The sequence below is a fragment of the Ictidomys tridecemlineatus genome, chromosome 2 (genome assembly GCF_052094955.1).
Source record: "Ictidomys tridecemlineatus isolate mIctTri1 chromosome 2, mIctTri1.hap1, whole genome shotgun sequence".
Classification (NCBI taxonomy): Eukaryota; Metazoa; Chordata; class Mammalia; order Rodentia; family Sciuridae; genus Ictidomys; species Ictidomys tridecemlineatus.
Genome location: NC_135478.1, coordinates 118,231,624 through 118,250,825, shown reverse-complemented (window position 1 = coordinate 118,250,825; position 19,202 = coordinate 118,231,624). Strand labels below are relative to the sequence as shown.

Below are 19,202 nucleotides of genomic sequence, written 5' to 3'. Positions count from 1 at the left end.
CTGTGGTTTCAGATTTTGCAGTTTTGCCTATGATCCATTTTGAGTTTATTCTTATGGATAATTTCATCTCTTAAAAGCTATCCAGTTTTCCCCCATTGAAATTTGGTAAAATGCTTATCTCTGCCTCAGTTCTATGAGTTGCTACCATTATCATGTTTAAGATTCACTGTGTCTATTCTGGGCTTTGTATTCTATTCCACTGTTCTGCTTATTCAAGCACTTCTACCATTTTTTATTCTACAGACTTTGTAGAATATTTTCATAACAATAGGGCTAGTCTTCCTTTATAGCTTGAAAGCCTGTATTTAACTTCATTTTTGTCTCCTATAGCTAGAACCTTACTTTAAGCAGGGTTTCACCTTGAATATTAGGAATTATTAATATTATTAACGGACAGGAGAGACCTGAGTTATTAGATTCCAATTAACATTACCCTGAGTATGGTGGAGTCAGTGGAGGTGAAGGGGATTATTCTTTCTTATGTGGAGTTGAATGGAGGCAATAGATCAGGTACCAAACGCTAGTGCAAATTCCTGGTCTCTTGGTCTTTTCTATTTTAGTGAAGAAACCAAAACCAAAACAATGAGGATAGCTTGAGAATACCTGGGTGAGCAGGCTACTCTGGGCTGAGAAAGTGGCCCAAGTGGCGGCTTTGCCACTGACACACCCTGTGACACTCTGGGAGAGTCCTTTTATTTCTTTAGGCTTTGATTTCCACCTGTCACATGAGTTGACATGCTAAACATCTCAGGTGTCACTTTTCTAATATAGCATGACTAACCCTCCTAATGCTGTTAAAAAAAAAAACTGGGGCTGGGGTTGTGACTCAGTGGTAGAGTGCTTGCCTAGCATGCATGAGGCACCACATAAAAATAAAAAATAAAGATATTGTGTCCACCTAAAACTAAAAAATAATTTAAAAAAAACCTGAGATACAGGGGCTGGGGATGCAGCTCAGTGGCAGAGCCCTTGCCTCCCATGTGCAGTGCCCTGGGCCCATCCCCACTGCCACAGCAGAACAAGAAAAGCCCAAGAGAGGAAGCAGCCCCTTCACCATCGACTCAGAGGTCATCGTTGGCTGAGTGTCTGTCAGTGACCATGTTTTAAGAGCTTATTGTATGTAAGTTCACAGCCCATTCAAACACTTCAGCAGTGTATTTCTAGTTTAGAAGTAAATTCTATGTTTTAGGTGCTTTCTTAGCATGTCTCTTTGGGGGAATCTCAGCTTCTCCCTAATTTTGTTAGTGTTTAAATTAGAAGATAAGCTCATGTAGCAGAATTTTTGGATCTTTTTAAATTTATTTTTAAGTTGTAGAGGGAGACAATATCTTCTTTTTGTTTAATTTATTTATTTGTATGTGGTACTGAGGATCGGACCCAGGGCCTCAAGCATGTAAGGCAAGTGTTCTATCACTGAGCCACAACCCCAGCCCTGAATTTTTAGATCTTGATGGCTTCCTTTCTTTCTAATAGTTTTTTCTTCCATTGTCATTTAGCCCGTGATGTATAAGGCTATGGAATGCACATTAGTTAAGGTTCTTTGTGCTCCTGTAGCAAATACAGCATGCAGCTACTGTAGTGTATGCATTGCTGGTGAATATTTACTGTCTGAATGATGTATGGGATATGTATGTCCAACTAGGGAACCAATCCCTGGGTTGTTTTTTAATCATCATTTGATTTAGTTTTTCACTGTTTCACTGGTGTGTAATGGACAGATTCTCACATATTAAACAATATGGCAGCATTATAGAAGTATACAAATAGTACATTAATAAAAATATGTACCTTTTGTGAGGTGTAGAGACATATCTATGGTGAAGGAATATGAAAATAATTAAAATATGAGCAGAATTGTGTAACAATATATGGTTCTTTTTGAAAGAACGAGAAAGATAACATTCAAATGTAAATCATTTGGGAGAGAGTACTCCCTCTGCTAGTGTATTTGATTTTCTTCAAAATTACCAGTGAAAGAAATCCAGAATTCTAGGGCTCAAATTCTATTATGGCATTAATAATTATAAAGCAATAAAGCAAAGGCAATTCAGAATTAAAATGGGAAAAATTTAAAGCTGCATAATAAACATAATATCATCAAAGTAACTCTAAATAAAAGAAAGGAAAATATTCATTCATAAATCTGTGAGGAAACAACAGTCAAATTGTTGTATTTGTTCACACTACTATTCTGGCTTGAGCACACGTGGGACTCAGTCTGAGCCCTGTCACTCAACTGAGTACTGAGTTACATTGAGTCATGTTTTCTTCATTTGAAAAATCGAGATTATTCTTGGGTTCTTTGGGTTTGAGAAACAGAAACTTATGAAAACCTTGTTAAGAGAAAAGGAGTTTATTAGGAGGACACGTCCTTGTCATGGAAACTCCAGCAAGGACCAGCAGCCCTCTCCCCAGTGAACTGTGAGGTGTCTCCCGATCTCTGCTGCCGAGGCCTTCCCTTAGCCTCGTGCTTGCTGTGAGTGCCGTTGCCCAAAAGCCTGCATCATGAGGCCTCAGTCTCTCTCTCTCTCTCTTTTTTTTTTTTTAAATATTTTTAGTCACAGATGAACACAATACCTTTATTTTTTTATTTATATGTGGTGCTGAGGATCGAACCCATGCCTCACACATGCCAGGCAGGCACTCTACCTCTGAGCCCCAGCTCCAGTCCCGAGGCCTCTCTTTTTATACATCCTTTCAGCGTTAGTTTCACTCTGAAATGACTCCTCCTTTTAAAATTTATTAGTTTAAATTCCTGAAAGTGGATTAATCTGATCGGTCGGAGCTCTTTTCTTCATTCCAGACCACAAGTAGGCAATTGGTCATTCCATAGATTAGCTGTCTTTCAGACCCGTGCCCATGCCTGGTTCAATCAGTTTTGAATGGGTGATCAGAATCCAGCCATCAAGAAGCAGTTTCCCTTAAAAAGGGATCTGGGCATGCGTTTCCCATCATTGGCTTGTCTGCTATGAAAAAACTAATACCTGACTTACGTGGTTGTAGGTAAATCCTTTAGAAAATTATCTATGGTTCCCAAATCTCAGCAGGATACTTTCTCAGTCATTATGAACCACAGTAGCCCCTTTGTGTACATCTAGAATAAGTATTTAAGCTTTGTATCAAATCTGAAAGAAAACCTCCCTTGCATTTACAAGTCATTGATTGATTCTTTGTTTCACATAAATAAACCATTTGCCATTCTTTCATTGCTTTTATCAAAGCTGGAACTAAATGTATGGTGAGAAGGGCAGGTGACCTGATGTTTAACATCTTTGGTTCTTTCACCAGCTCTCTTCCTTCCACACATGATTTCCATGAAGTTCCCCCACAGCCCTGCCTGGTCTGTTAGAACTGAGCTCCTGATGGTCTTGAATTGCTTCCCCCTCAACCAAGTGTCAACTGCAAACATTCCACAACTTCCCACAGGACTTGTAAACCAGACAGGACCCAGACCTGTTCCCAGCTGTGATCTCCAGACACCAGCCACTCTTGTCCTGAGTTTATCTTGGGATTCTAGGAGGAGTTACAATACTGATAGATTCAAGCTGTGCTTTTGACCTCTTCAGGGATATGGACTTAAAACTTGAAAACCGGACTCTAGGTTCATTCATCTGCTTGTGTTTCAAGCAAAACAAAACAAAACCCCCAGGCTCAGATGTTCTGTTCTTCTCTTTGAGTGCCTTAGCTGATGTATTAAAGCACTTATCGTTTTGTAATGCCATTTATTTACATATCTAAGTCCTGCTAGGGTATAATAGAATTTGTGGCATGAAGAGATTGTAGATGAAAAAATAGAGTTACTGACATTATAGTGTGTCTAAGTATGTACAAATAGAAACATCACCTAAGTTGTATACTAATTCTTATTATCATTCATACCAGCCCCAGGTTTGATGTGTTTTTCACCAATACAAGCTTACCATGTAGGCAAGCACATCTCTTTTACTTAAACATTTTTGACAAAAACTCACACACAAAATTGAGTAATGAGGTTAGACTTCCTATTAGGTCATTTCCGTTGGCTGAGGAGAATTAAAATCCTGGGATTGGAATGAACTAGAGTAGTTTACAGTTCTGGGAAGGTTTTCCTGCCTTTGATATAATTCAACACTTAACTTTCAGACCCTTCCCAGCTGGCACTGTAGGGTGTACTTCCAGAGGAAAATATCCTATTTCTGCTAAGCCCCCCCCCCCCACAGGCTCTCTCGGATGGATGAATCCTTCATGGCATATGAAGGAAATGCTATGGAGGAATCTCTTCAAAGACTGTCCTGTGATGTGCCAGGTGTCACTCAAGAATAAAAGAGCGTTTTTCTTTGGAGGCAACGAGGAGAAAAGAACCTCCCTGCCTTGTGTGAAGGCATGGTCTTAATGTTGCAGTCACCTGTGAGTGAATTGCAGTAAATCTTGTCTGAATCTCTCAAGTTAGATTTAATAGCCTGCAGAAAGTTCCAGCAGGATCAATAAGCCTTTTACAGGCCGCAGAGCTCTATGCCTTGCCTGGAGAAGTCCCTCCTGGGCTTGGCTAGAAGGGGCCTCTCCCTGGCGGGAAATCTTTGCTTGCATTCTTCACAGTCTCTCTTGCGAGTCATAGTGTGGCCACTGCAGTGGTAAAAGTGCCTGGATTTTTGTCACGTTCTGTTACTTCTCACACTGGAGGTAATGCCAGTCAGAATCTGCTGTTGCAGAATGCAGGCGACCACCACTTGAGTTTTTCCATTCCTTCACTTCCAACTGGTATGTCAGCTGGTGGCCAGGTTGGAGAGCAGGTTCTCTCTCTTTGAATATTCCGTCTGAAATCCAGAGACATTGTGGTGAGCATCCTATTTATTACCACACCATGAGGCAGTCATTAGTAATAGAATTTTGCCCTCTTGAGATATTTTTTTTTTAACTTTAGGCTTTTCAAAAATGTTTTAAAGAATTGTGATTCTCAAAATTCTTTCATGGAGAAGGGAAAGCATCATCATTTCTCTCTGGGGAAGATGTTCTGGGAAGTTATGTTTCCTCTAACTCAGAGAGCTTGGAAGGAGGCTTGGAGTTGTGGGTATGCAGCCCAACATCCTTCTCAACTCCTGGCCCACACGCTGAAGAGCTGCAGCGGGCAGGGAAAAGCTCTCATGACCAGCAGCCGGGAGGAACCTGCTTGTTGCCGCTCACCTGTCTCACCCAGGTCACTGTTTGGAGAGCCCGACTTCAGCTATACAGTCTCATGGTTAAGAGAATAAGAAAGTGGTGAAGTCTGTGGATCTGGGGGTTCAGTGAACCTGGGTTGTTGGTTCCATATTCACCTACATTCCATCAAGGTGAGGAGGTTGAATTGAATGGTTTTGGAATCAGGCTTTGCTGGGAATAGTGGACGAATAGTGGACAGCGGTCCTTATGATAACTGTTAAAAGTTAATTCTCTTTTCATCCTGTTGGGTTCCCTTTATTTTAGCTAGTTTAACTTAATTTTTGTTTTGTATTTTTAAAGCCAAATGAAGGGTTTATTGTTTTATGTATGGTGTGTGTGTGTGTGTGTGTGTGTGTGTGTGTGTGTGTGTGTGTGTGTGTTTGGGGATTTATTTAACTGAGGAATGCTCTACCTCTGAAAAACCCTGGAGGTCCAGGGTCTTGATAAGTTGCTGAGGCTGGCCTCAAACTTGAGATGCTCCTGTCTCAGACTCCTGAATTGCTAGGATTACAGGCAAGCACCACGGTGCCTGGCTTTTATATGATTTGTAAAGGCAGTAGATGGTCTATCCAGAGCTACAAGACTGGCTTATCTTTTCCCTTGTAAGTGACTCTGTTATCTTATCAGAGAGGGTATAGTTTTTGTTTTAAAACATTTTAGAAAAATATTTACATACTATTTATTAATTTAAAATTTAAAAGAATAGTTCCTACCCATAGAGGGGTCTTTGCTGTCTTAGAGTGACCCTTCTCAGATTTGGGGTAGAATCTGAGCATGTATATTTTTAAAAATTGATTGATCATGGTGCCGGGGATTAAGCCCATGGGTGCTCTAACACTGATCTCTATCCCCAGACCTTTTTTTTAAAAAATTATTTTTTAATTTTGGTGGACCATTATCTTTCATTTATTTATATGCAGTGCTGAGAATTGAACCAAGTTCCTCACACATGCTAGCAAGCACTCTGCCACTGAGACACGGCCCCAGTCCCTGAGCCTTTTTTATTTCTTGTTTTGAGGCAGGGTTTTGGCAAGTTGCCAAGACTGGCCTTGAACTTGCAATCCCCCACCTCATCCTCCCCAGTAGCTGGGGTTATAGGCATGTGCCACCACATCCAGCTAAAATTCATTTTTTATTATAATAAATCATATACAACAAAATAAATATGTGGACCACTTTTTCTTGTCCAATTGAGTGCTGTTGGTATAGTCACACCGTGACGCAGCCATCACCACCACCCATCTGCAGAAATATTTCATCTTCCCCACTTGAACTCTGTACCCACTGCACACTGACTCCTCATGCCTCACTCCCTCCCGCCTCCAGCCTTTGGCAGCCATCAGTCCACTTCCTGCTTATGAATTTAACGACTTTAGGTATCTTATATAAGTGAAGCCTCATATTATTTGTATATGTACATCACATTTTGTTCATCTGTTCACCTGTGATGGACACTGGGTCGATTCTACCTTTAAGTTATTGTGAGTAATTCTGCTATGAATGCGGGTGTGCAAATTATCTCTTTGGGATTCTCGTTTCAATTGTTTTGGGATATTCCCCAAAGTGGAACCCATGTGTCCTGTCCTGTGGTCATTCTGTGTTTCATTCTTGGAGGAATCATACGTTGTTTTCCATTGCAACTGTGCCATTCTATAGTGTGCAAGGGTTTCAATCTCTTGACATCCAATCCTTGTTACATAATAGCTTCAGAGTGGGTGTGAAGTAGCTCTCATTGTGGTTTTCCCGAGGGACTAGTAATGTATCTTTTCATGAGCTTATTGGCCATTTGGGTTCTTGTTTAGAGAAATGATCAAGCTTGATGCCTAAATGAGGTGATTCCTAATTATTGTTGAGCTATAAGAGGTACACATGTATTCCAGGTGTCAACCCTTATCAGGTATAGAAGTTGAAAACATTTTGTCTTCTCCTGTGTATTGTCTTTTCATTCTCTTTTCAGTGACCTTTGATGAAGTTTGGTTTATTTTTAGTTTTATTGCTGTGCCATTGGTGTCATTTAAGAAGTCACTGTCAGATTCGAGGTCATGAAGCTTTTCCCTCATGTTTTATCCTAGAGCTTTATAGTTCTAGCTCTTATTTAGGTCTTTGATCCATTCAGAGTCAATTTTTGTGTATGTTGGAAAGTTAAGGGTCCAGCTTCATTCTCTTGCAGGTGGGCTTCCAGTTTTCCAGTGTCATGTGTTGGAAAGACTCTCCTTTCTCCATTGATTGGTCCTGGGGCTCCTGTAGGGAATGAATTGACTCCACCTGAGGGCCCTCCATTCTGCCCCCATGTTCTGTGTATTTGTTTTATGCAAGTATCCTACTTTTTTTTTTTAATTACTGTCTTTATAGTAAGTTTTGAAGTTGGGAAGTGTGAATCCTTCAACTTTGTTCTTCTTCCATATTTTGGAGTAGAGGGGGGTACTTTAGGGTTCCATAGGAGTTTTAGATGAGTTTTTCTATTTCTGCAAAAAGTTGAGACTTTTTTTTTTTTTAAGCACTCAGAATTGAACCCTGGACATCACACACTAAGCTACATCTTCAGCTTCTTTTATTTTTAAGTTTGGCCCAGGATGGCTTCAAATTTTCCCTCCTCCTGACTCAACTGGGATGTTTGGCAGGAGCCGAACTCCGTTAAGATTTTGATAAACATGTCTCTGAATCTAAAGTTCACTCTGGGCCGCACTGTCATCTTAATATTATTTCTCCCAGTCAGTGACACAGGATGGCCTACCATTCATTTATGTTTTCTTAATTGCTTTCAGTAATATTTTGTAGTTGTCAGTACATAAATCTCTTGCCTCTTGGTTAAATTATTTATTTAGATTATTTGTATTATGTAAACCATTTTATCTTATTCTTGTTTGTGCTATTGTACCTAGAATTCATTTTTAAAATTTTATTTTGTTTTCAGATTATAGAATATAGAAATGCAGCTGGCTTGAGTGTGTGCATTGCAGAAACTTCTCAGGGAGCTCCGCTGCATGTCTTTAGCTAGGCCTTCCCCAGCTCCTCGGAAGGTTTTACCTGAGGAAAATGGTTAAATCTCACCTCTACCACTTACCCATTTACTAGCTTATGACCTTGGATATTTTCTCAGCATTAAAATGCCAGTCATACGTGGTTGTTTTAAGTATTCAATGAGGTAACTGGTTATAGTACCTGGAATTCAGGAACCCCTGAACAAATATTAGCATGTACTATTTTTAAAAAATTTCACTATTATCTGTAGAGAAGATAATGCTTGAGGTAGTTTGGAAGTCACATAGAAGTTAGATAAAAGAAGAGTGTTCCAGGCAAAAATAGCCACAAGTATTAATGATGGAGATGTGGAAAGGCTTGTCATGCACTGTGGCTCCATGGTGACTAGGGACAAAGGCAGAATCAGAGAGGATTGGACTCAAATCCCACCTCTTTTCCAAGTGATTTAGCCTTCCTGACATATGGATGCGAAAAGAATTTTAAATGGAAATTAGAAAACGTTTTGAGCTGAATGGAAATCCAGCATGTCAAAACTTGTGGGATGCCACTAGACAGTGCTTAGGGAGATGTTTGTAGCACTGAATAGCTGTATTACAAAAGGAAAGAAGTCCTAAGCTAACGACGGGAAAAACCAGGGAAAGAAGAGCAGGTTAAACCCCACATAAGCCAAGAAATGAACTAATAAACATCAGATCAGAAATCAGTAAAACAGAAAACAAAACAAAAAAATACAGATAATCAATAAACTCTGAAGCTAGTACTTTGAGAAAAACAAATAAAATTAATATTCTAGCTAGACTGGTCAGGAAAAAAAAACAAAATACACAAACCACTGACATAAGGAGAGATCTGATATCAGTATAAATATTAAAAACATAACAAAGAAATATTAGATTTACATCAACATATGCTAATAAATCTGACAACTTAATGAAATAAATTGTGTGAAAGATAAAACCTAGCAGAGCTCACTCAAGAATAAATAGATAGGGCTGGGGCTGGGGCTCAGTGGTAGCGCTTGCCTGACATGTAAGAGGCAGTGGGTTTGGTCCTCAGACCATGTAAAAATAAATAAATAAAATAAAGGTATTGTGTCTGTCTACAACTAAAAAATATTTTAAAAATAAGAATAAATAGATAACCTGAGTAGTTTTTTAAAAGGTATGTATTTTGGGGGAGCTGTTTTGACATGCTGGATTTCCACTCAGTTCAAAACGTTTTCTAATTTCCATTTAAAATTCTTTTCGAATCCATGTGTCAGGAAGACTAAATCACTTGGAGACCTATAGGAAAGAACAGAAGAGGCTCAGTAGTAGAGCACTCACCTCAAATGTGTGAGACCCAGGTTCGATCCTCAGCACCACATAAAAATAAATAAACAAAATAAAGATATGGTGCCCATGTATAAAAACATTTTTTAAAAAAATATGTATTTTTTTATTTACTTATTTTTGTGTGGTACTGAGGATCAAACCCAGTGCTTCACATGTGTGAGGCAAGTGCTCCACCACTTAGCTACAACCCCAGCTCCCCAAACAGTTTTATTGACTGAAAAAATGTTCATTTGTGAATATACAACCAGTGAAACTCCACATCATATACAACCACAAGAATGGGAAGTTACATGACAGACACACTCTCCTGTGAAGTATATCTAAAAAGAACAAATAAATTTTAAAAAGAAATAGGGTTGACAAATTGGACTTCACCAAATGAAAACTTTGGCTCTGTGAAAGACACTATTGAGAAAATAACACAGTTTAAAAATTAGCAAGAGGGCTGAACAGACACTTGATCAAAGAATGGCAAAAGAAGAAGAAAAGGTACTCAGCCATGGTTACGCTCTTCAAGATGGAGGACAGACATTGTGGGCAGGAATAAGTTGGGTTTCTTAGGGGGTTGGCTTTTTGTTTGTTTGGGGGTTTGGGGGGGTTTGTTTGTTTTTGTTTTTGTTTTTTGGTGGCTCTGAACCCAGGGTCTTACACATGGTTGGCAAGTGCTCTACCACTGAGCTACACCTACAGCCCAGAAATTGATTGTTTTAAGTGAATAAATTCCTTAAACTAACTTAAACCAAAACCAAAACAAAACAAAAAATTCAAAACAAGAGGGGAGTGGGGAGAATATAGATGTAGTATATAGAGATACCAAAGAGTTCCAGGGCAGGGAGTTCAGCTGGGTCACAAACTTGTGGAACTAACGGAAGGTCATGTGTCGTGTTTCCTGTCATCAGGAATCTGCTCATTTGGCTCAGAACCCTCTATTTCCCTAGGTGTATGGGCTGTGCACATGACTGTTCCTGCCCTGGCCCTACATCCACTTCTAGCACCTGGAATTGCTTACCAGCTGCTGGTTGTCAGCAGAAACCCTGTTTGAACCCCTGGAGGCCTGATAACAAGTTCTCAAGAGAGGGCGTATGACCTTCAGACTCTAGGGACAGGGCTGAGGGAAAACTGGGTTCCGGGTCCCTCAAGGTATAATATATAATTATATGGCTGAAAAGTGTATCCACACAGCCCACTCACCAGGGCTTTGAGAGCAGGTTCTTGAGAAGGTCTACGTGAGGCAGCCTGGCACCAGGATACTGCGTGTGCTCTGGGTCCTGGGAATTCCACGGGCCTCTAACATCAGCACCCCCTGGGAACCCAGGCAAGCTGCAGAAGGCCAAGCCCTGCCCCAGGCCCACTGCATTTGAACTTGACCTTCAGGTAGAGCATACGAGTGTTAAAGCTCAAGAAACACCACTCAATTCAAGGCTTTTCTCTCTCAGCTCTGTGGACGTGTGGCACTGGCTCCTTCTTTGTTGTGGGGAGCTGTCCTGAGCAGAGTGAGGTTAACAGCACCATCCCCCTTTGCCTGCTAATTGCCTGGACCAGCCTGTCCTCAGCTGTGACAACCAAACATGCCTCCAGACTCTGCCAGATGTCCCTAGGGGAGAAATTGCCCCTAGCAATGGAAAACCATTGCTGCAGAAGATTAAAAGAAATAATACGTTAAGTGTTTTATGAATCATTAATATCTGTGGAAATATTTGTCAGTCTGATGGGATTTGCCCTCCAAAAACCAAAGCTCACATAAAAAGGTAGGTTAATATCAGGCTTTTGAGCACTACTGAGCAAGACAAAGCAGGAGGTATCACAATACTGCTCTGAAACTAATCTACAGAGCTGTCGTAACAAACAAACAAACAAATGTATGGCTTTGGCATCAAAATAGACATGAAGACCAGTGGAACAGAAGACACAGAGACAAATCCACATACCTACAGTCATCTTGATATTTAACAAAAGTGCCAAAAATATAGCTTGGGGAAGAGACAGCCCTTTTAACAAATGGTGCAGGGAAAACTGGATAGTTATATGTGGAAGGATGAGATTAGACCCCTGCACAAAATTCAAATTGAGGTGGGTAAAGACTTAGGAATTAAGACCAGAAACTTTACAACCACTAAAAGAAAACAGTGTCAACACTCCATTGAGAAGGTATTGGCACTGACTTTCTTAATAAGACCCCCAAAATACAAGAAATAAAACCAAGAATTAATAAGTGGGATGCCATCAAACTAAAAAGCTTCTGCTTAGCAAAGAAAATGATTAAGAGTGTGAGGAGAGAACCTACAGAGTGGGAGAATATCTTGGCAGGCTACTCTTCCAAGAGGGGATTAATATCCAGAATATACAAAGAACTAAAAAAATTTAACACCAGAAAAAACTCCAAATACCCCAATCAATAAATATCCAAAGAACTAAATAGGAACTTCTCAAAAGAAGAAACACAAAAGGCCATAAATACATAAAAATTGTTCAACATCTCTAGCAATCAGGGAAATGCAAATCAAAACCATACTAACGTTCCATGTCACTCCAGTCAGAATGGCAATGATCAAGAAATGAACAATAAATGCTGGCAAGCTTGTAGGGGGAAAGGTACACTCCTGGTGGGACTGCAGACCAGTACAACCACTCTGGAAAGCAGTACGGAGATTCCTCAAAATCTAGAGATGGAGCCACCATACGACCCAGCAGTCCCACTCCTGGGTATTTCCCGAAAGATCTAAATTCAGCATACTGCAACGATACAGCCACACCAATGTCGACAGCAGCACAGTTCATAACAACTACAAGTATGGAATCAACCAGATGTTTGACAATAGATAAATGGATTAAGAAATTTATTTATGTGTGTGTGTATGTGTGTGTGTGTGTGTGTGTGTGTGTGTGTGTGTGTGTGTGTGTGTTTTCTACTCAGCCATGAAAAAGAATGAAATTAGGACATTAGCCAGTAAATGGATGGCCAAGTGAAATCAGCCAAACTCAGAAACTCAAAGGTTGGGTGTTTTCTCTAATATGTGGAAGCTAGAATAAAATAAAGGGAAGATTGAGAGGATAGGACAACATGAAGAACCAATCAACTATAAATTGGTAGATGAGCAAAAGGAAGTCTGGTGGAGCAGAGGGAGGAGACTGGGCGAGGGGAGGACAGGAGGTCAGAAGGGGGTCAGGAGCTGGAATCGATTTCCAAGCATGTGCATTTGTCAGCATATCGCAACCACTGCGCAGAACTATAAAGCTCTAATAAAAATATTTTAAAAATCAGGCTTTCAGTGAGTTTTTTATTTCTTCATCATGTCAGGTTTTATAACATTCTTGTAAACCTAACTGTGTTAATGTAAAAAGTCATTTTCATTTTCCATGTCTGAGATAGAGTAGTAAAAGGTTTATTCACGTGAGTGTCATGCACACATTAAATCTTGAACTTAGCCACTTGTGTAATTGTACTTGTTTTCTACAAAACGTCCCTTGTCATTGAACAGTGAGACCTTTTCAAAGGGACCGCCCTGGGAAGCTCCGGCTCTGATCCGGAAGTCCCACTGTGGGGATGAGAAAGCAGATCAACCCCAGAGCAAAGAATTAAGTCCTCATGCACAGGTGCTCTTCAGAATAGATTATAAAAGCTGGAATTTCATAGTAGCCTCTGTTACCTTTTAATAATGAATAGAGGAGGTAAATATTTTCTCAATTTCAATTACTTTTCTTTGGTGGAAAAAGCCAAGTGTGTTTCCCAGAGGACGTTGTTGGCTTCACCTAATGCGGTTTAAAAGTTCCTTTTTCCGGCTGGGGTGGTGCCTCAGTGGTAGAGCACTTGCCTAGCATGTGTGAGGTCCTGGGTTTGATTCTCAGCACCACATAAAAATAAATTAATAAATAAAGTAAAGGTCCATCAACAATTTAAAAAATATTTTTTAAAAAGTTCCTTTTTCATATCTGACATTTGTCACTTATGCCACTATTTAAACTCCCTTCTATGGTCCTATCGTAGCAATAGCACTGAGCAGGCTCCCAAGGAATATTTGTTGAGCGGAAAGAAGGAAAGACAGAAGAGGCAGCGGACAGGCAGGATGCTGTGTGAGGTGCCAGCTCTCCCCGGGGGACGCACCCACTTTGCTGAGTGTGGTGTTGAGAGCATCGTGGAGACGGGCCCTCTACTTCCTGCACATGTTCTCTCCACAAGCCTCACTCCAAGGACATATTAAGCAAATTAATTCTTTTTTTGTCAGCATAGCTAATGCTTGTCCCTCATTATGAATGGAATTCTTTCATTGTCTTGGGCCAAAGGGCCATTTTAAAACATGGATCTACGCATATTTTAAAATAAAGTGAAAAGATGTGTGCATAATTTGTTCCCATTTCCAGAGTTTAATGTCCATATTAAGAGGCTGAAGAGGGCTCTTGTAGAATCACTGAGTCCTTATTTCCAGCCACTCTCCATTGGGGTCATCTTGAGCATTAACAATCAGATTTGAAAGATTTGTTTCAACTGAAAATCTTAGAGCATCTTGACAGATGCTGTTGTTGATGTCTGAGGATGACAAGTAGCCCATGTCTTCTGCCCTGTAGAAGATAGGCAGAGCTGGAACATTTCTTAGTAGCCTCAGAAGTAGTCATTGCTGGGTTGGAAATCCAACTTTGTACATTGGGTTTAGTCATTAAAGTCTCACATGTGAGGACAGGAGGAAGCCAGGCTCACATGCAGAATGAATTTTTAAGAGGAAATTCTTTTACTGTAGCTTCAGACACTAAAGACACCAAGTGCCAAGATGTGTGTTTTTCTTGTCAGCAAAGGGAGAGGGACTGAAAATCACCTTCGGGTCATGTGGATTTTCTGGGTTACCCACAGTGGCAGCCATGAACCCCACTTGGGATTTGCTCTCTTTTGAAAACATGTGGGTGTTGTGTTCTGCTTTACCTCTCACATCTGGTGATCAGAGCTCAGGGTCAACAGGGGAAATGTCTGACCGAGCATGCAGATTTGCAGTTTGTCCATAAAAGATTTAGTGCTGTTTTTTCAGCCTTCGATGTCAGGCTTCAACTGCATTAATGCTCATTAAAGAGCAGCAGCCCTGTGAACCCAGGCACAGACACAGAGCTCCCATCAATATTGCAAGAAGTGGGTGTGTAACGGGGGGATGGGGGAACAATATTAGGCTCCTAAAGCAAACTCAATAAGCACTATGTAGCTGCTCCCTGCTTTTGCTGTTCTGATAACTTTTACCAAGTCCCCACTAGATGCCAGCCACTATTCCAGGTAGAATGGATAGACATTGTCCTTGCCCTCTCATATCCACAGTCTATTAGGTAAAGACACCAAGAATAGGCAACCATGAGATCTGCACAGTGGGCACCATTCACAGAGAAAACAACATTGAAACTAGGTCCTGACAATAAGTAGGGATCCCCAGGAGGAGGTGGAGGAGGTAGGATGGTCCAGGGAGAGTAAACAGGGGCTAAGCCTCATAGGCGTGTTTGGGACACAGCAGGCTGGTGTGTGGCAAACAGAGGGAGACAAGACTAGTAAGCCGGATTCTGATGGGTTCTTACCATACTATGAGTGTGTTCTCCATCCAGGATGGTAAAAATGGGTCCTGAACTATCCAAGCCGGTTTTCCTCTCTCCCCCTGCTCAGTGTTCCACATTAATACTTCAAAGTCCAGCTTCACCTCGTCAGCCCACGCCCGAGTCAGTCTGGGGAGCAAAAGTGGCCCTGGGCTGTTGATCAGCTATGGAATATACTTGCTTGCTGCTCTCTGGGCTCTGGACCTGGGTCCTCATGCTATCCTTACTCTCATTAGCTTTCCAGTCCCCATCACTAGACCTAGAGCCCAGACACCAAGTCTGTCTCCTCTCAATTCACCCTTTCCATGGCCTAGAGCCTTTTTCCATATTCCAGCTGCTCCCTGGGATCCTGCTGCAACTGAGAGCTGTTCCAGAGCCACGCCATGTCATCTCTTCAATCCACTAATCAGACCTCCTATGTAGCAAGACTATCTGTGCTCTATCTGGATTTGCTGCGCCTCTGTGAATCTAGGTTTAGATTGATAGTAGTACTACACTCCTCCTTCTCCATAATCGTCAAGTTTATTAACTTTCTTCACCCTAATCCTGACTCTTCTCAACTGCTCCCTACTCCCCACCAGCCCCGTTGCATGCTCCAGCTTGTCTGGCAAATATGCTCTTAAGGTGGTCCCCAGGATTCCTGCTTCCTGGTGTCCCTGCCTGTGTGTGATCTCCCCCTCGAGTATGGGCAGGATCTGTGACTTGCCAATGGGATATGTCAAACATAACAGAGTTTACACGATCACGTTTATGAGATGATGTTATATAAGATTGTAGCCCTGTCTTGCAGGAGTCTCTCTCTCCCTTGTTGTACTTGAGGAAATTAGTAGCCATGTTGGTGAACCCCACAGAGCAAAGGACTGCGGGTGGCCTTGAGGAGCTGAGGGCAGTCTCCGCTGATGGATGTCAAAAAACTGCAGCTCTCACTTCTAACATCACAGGGAACAGATGCAGCCCCAAACCACACAGGCAGGGAGGCAGATCTTCCCCAAACTGAGCCTCCTCATGAGAACCCCAGGCCTGGAGGACACCTCATTGCAGACTTGCAGAAGAAGGAGCTCAGCTATGCTGGACTCCTGACTCACAGGGTTGTAAGATAATAAATGTGTGTTATTTTAAGCAACTAAGCCTGTGGAAATGTTGTTACGCAGCAATAGATAACTAATACAATGTCTCAGTGGAGCAAAACAAGATACAGCAATTAGAATATCTGTTCTGGTTAAATACTTGCCATCTGGTAATTAGATGTGTAATCATGCTTTATTAAACATTTTTTCTCTCTCTTACTAACATTCCTAAGGAAATGGGAAATTTTTATTTTCTACAAGGAACTGGTTCATCGCGTTAATTGTCTCATTCCTGAAGCAGGTGTCCTAGATAAAGGACACCAGATGGGATCCAGCAGCTGGAGAAGAAGTCTGAAATCACAGAGATTATGTTGAGAGCAACCTTGCGAGCTCTAGAGAACAAAGAAAAAAGGATTCTTAATGGTTTTCCTGTGAGTGTCGGCAAGGAGTCAGGGTATCTCAAGTGCAGTAATAAATGGTTCAGGAAGAGTGTTCACACCGTCACTTGTGAAACCGAGACAGTTTACAAATGTTCACTGGCAGAAAATATAAACATTTGTCCAAAGCGTTTTCAAGTCTCTCAGTTTCAACTGTATGAGTTGATCTGTTATTTATGCATTGTTCTCAGAGCAATTCATCATTAGTTCTTCTGATCTTCAGGCCTTTGACCTCTCTTGGCCTTTGCATATGTGAGAAATGGGATAAGCTCCACTCTGTGAAGGGGAAAGAGCTAAAAATAACATTGGTGAACACCTACTGAGCACTCTGCTCCTCCTCACACACCTCCTGTGACCTTCTCCCTGTTGGGATCTGAAACGGGATTCTTTTTCCTTTTATTTTTAATTTGCTCTTTACATATATACATGACAGTGGAGTGTATTTTGACATATTCTACATACATGGAATATAACTTACTTTATTTGGAGCCCATTCTTGTGGTTTTACACGAAAAAGAGTTTTACGGTTCTGTATTCTTATATGCACATAGGAAAGTTATGTCCGATTCATTCTGAAATGGGTATTTTTATCTTTGTTTTGTTAAGTGAGTGAACTAAGGCCACAAGAGGTTAAGCAAGGTGTCCAAGAGCACACAGCAAGTAAGTCTCAGAAGCACGACTCAGACCATGCAGACCTCAAAACTGTCCTCGACACCTGTGGTTCTCAGGGTGCTCAAAGTATGGTCTGTGCACCCCTTGAGGGCCCTGAGGTCCTTTCAGGGAATCCGTGAGGCCAACACTATTTACATGAGAATACAAAGATGTTATTTACCTGGGTTTTTTGTTTGTTTGTTTTGTTTTTGGTACTGTGTTGATGTTTGCACAATATCAATGATGGAAAAAAATGGTAGAGTCTTAATATAAATCCAGACAGTGGCACCAAACAGTACAGGTCGTCACCATATTCTTCATTGTCATGAACCTGCAGTTAAAAGGAGTGGGGAGCTAGTTTCACTTTAAGAATGTCCTCAGTGAAGCAATGAAAACATGAATTTTATTGTTTCTCAACCCTCAATTATATGTTTCCTCGCATTATTGGGGACTGAACTCAGGGCTTCAAATGTGCTGTGCAAGTGCTCTACCACTGAGCTATATCCCCAGCCCTTTTTATTTTATTTTGAGATAGGACCTTGCTAAGTTGCTGAGGCTGGCCTCAAACTTGAAGTCCTCCTGCCTCAGCCTCCTGAGTTGCTGGGATGGCAGGCCACATAGGGCTGAGTGTATCTTTTTAATCTCCTGTGTGCCTGGTACCTTTTGCCCCTGCTGTATACGTGTCAAAGCACTGTGGTTGCTTCCAGAAAAGGCACTTGTGCAGTTGTTTGCATTGTGAGCTGAGTGGCTGCTCTTTCATGAAACACATTTTTTAAAAAAAATATTTATTTTTTAGTTGTAGTTGGACTCAATACCTTTATTTTATTCATATATTTTTATGTGGTGCTGAGGACCAAATCCAGGGTCTCGCAGCTACAAGTGCTCTACCACTAAGCTACAACCCCAGCCCGCATTTTTTTTTTAATATGGAAGAATGACTGACACAAAAACTGGTTTTTCAGACATGGGTATTTGGAGAAATTTTATCAAAAATGAATGAGTGAATAAAATAAGTGAACATGTCACTCCAAGGAAATTTGGATTGTTACCAATTCAGACTTCTAAGGAAAATTTGGAATTTTGCAAAATTTGTATCCACTCCTGTTGGCTGTGAGTTGACAATTTCCCAATACTTAAATACTTGTGCAACTGGGATTGTGGGAGAGTACCTGCCTGACAGGTGTAGAGTTCTAGGTTTGATTTCTAGCTCAAAAAAAAAAAAATCTTCCTGAGATTGATGGTGAGTTTTGATAGTGTATAATGAAATGTGTTGGGAGATCTGAAGCCTTGCTCAGTAAACAGTATTTTCCAAAATAACCAACACAGGATGTTATAAAATCACAAGTGGCTAGGATGCCAAGCACAAGAGGGACAATGGATTTGAAAGTGACCGTGAACCAAAGGTTCACTGTTGTTGTCTCAGATTCCATATTACAGCCAGCCTTTCAGAAACTATCACATGTTGAGAGTTGAGTTTTGGTACAGTGATAAAGAATAATGTCCACTCCTCCCCTTTCCAGTTACATATCTGTGTGAGAAAGTATTTTAACAGAATCAATGTGGAGCAGATTGGAAAATCCAGTTGTCTTCCATTAAGCAAACTTATGTTTTTAAAAATTTTTTTTCCTCATTTTGTTTAGAAGACAGTTACTTTTCATGAAAATGTGTTATTTATATTGACCTGTAATTGATTTTTATTTTTTATGGGTTAATAGACAAATATCCAACCATTTTTTAATGTTTATTTTTTTAATTAAAGGTGGATGCAATATCTTTATTTTTATGTGGTGCTGAGAATCAACCCCAGTGCCTCACACATGGTAGGCCAGTGCTCTACCTCTGAGCCACAACCCCAGCCCCAATATTCAACCATTTTAATTCCGCATACATTAAATATTAGTGAGTAGAATCCACATAAACAAAACCTCTTTGGATTTGTACTTTCTAAACATATAAAGAGTCCTGAAACCAAAATGTATTTTTAAAAAAAATTTTTT

General features: G+C 40.7%; 1 protein-coding gene across 4 annotated transcripts in view; it reads left to right on the top strand.

The window, feature by feature from the left end:
- The window catches only part of Ttc28 (tetratricopeptide repeat domain 28), a 593,457-nt gene that overhangs the window by 387,235 nt on the left and 187,020 nt on the right, over positions 1-19,202 (top strand). The window lies entirely within an intron of this gene.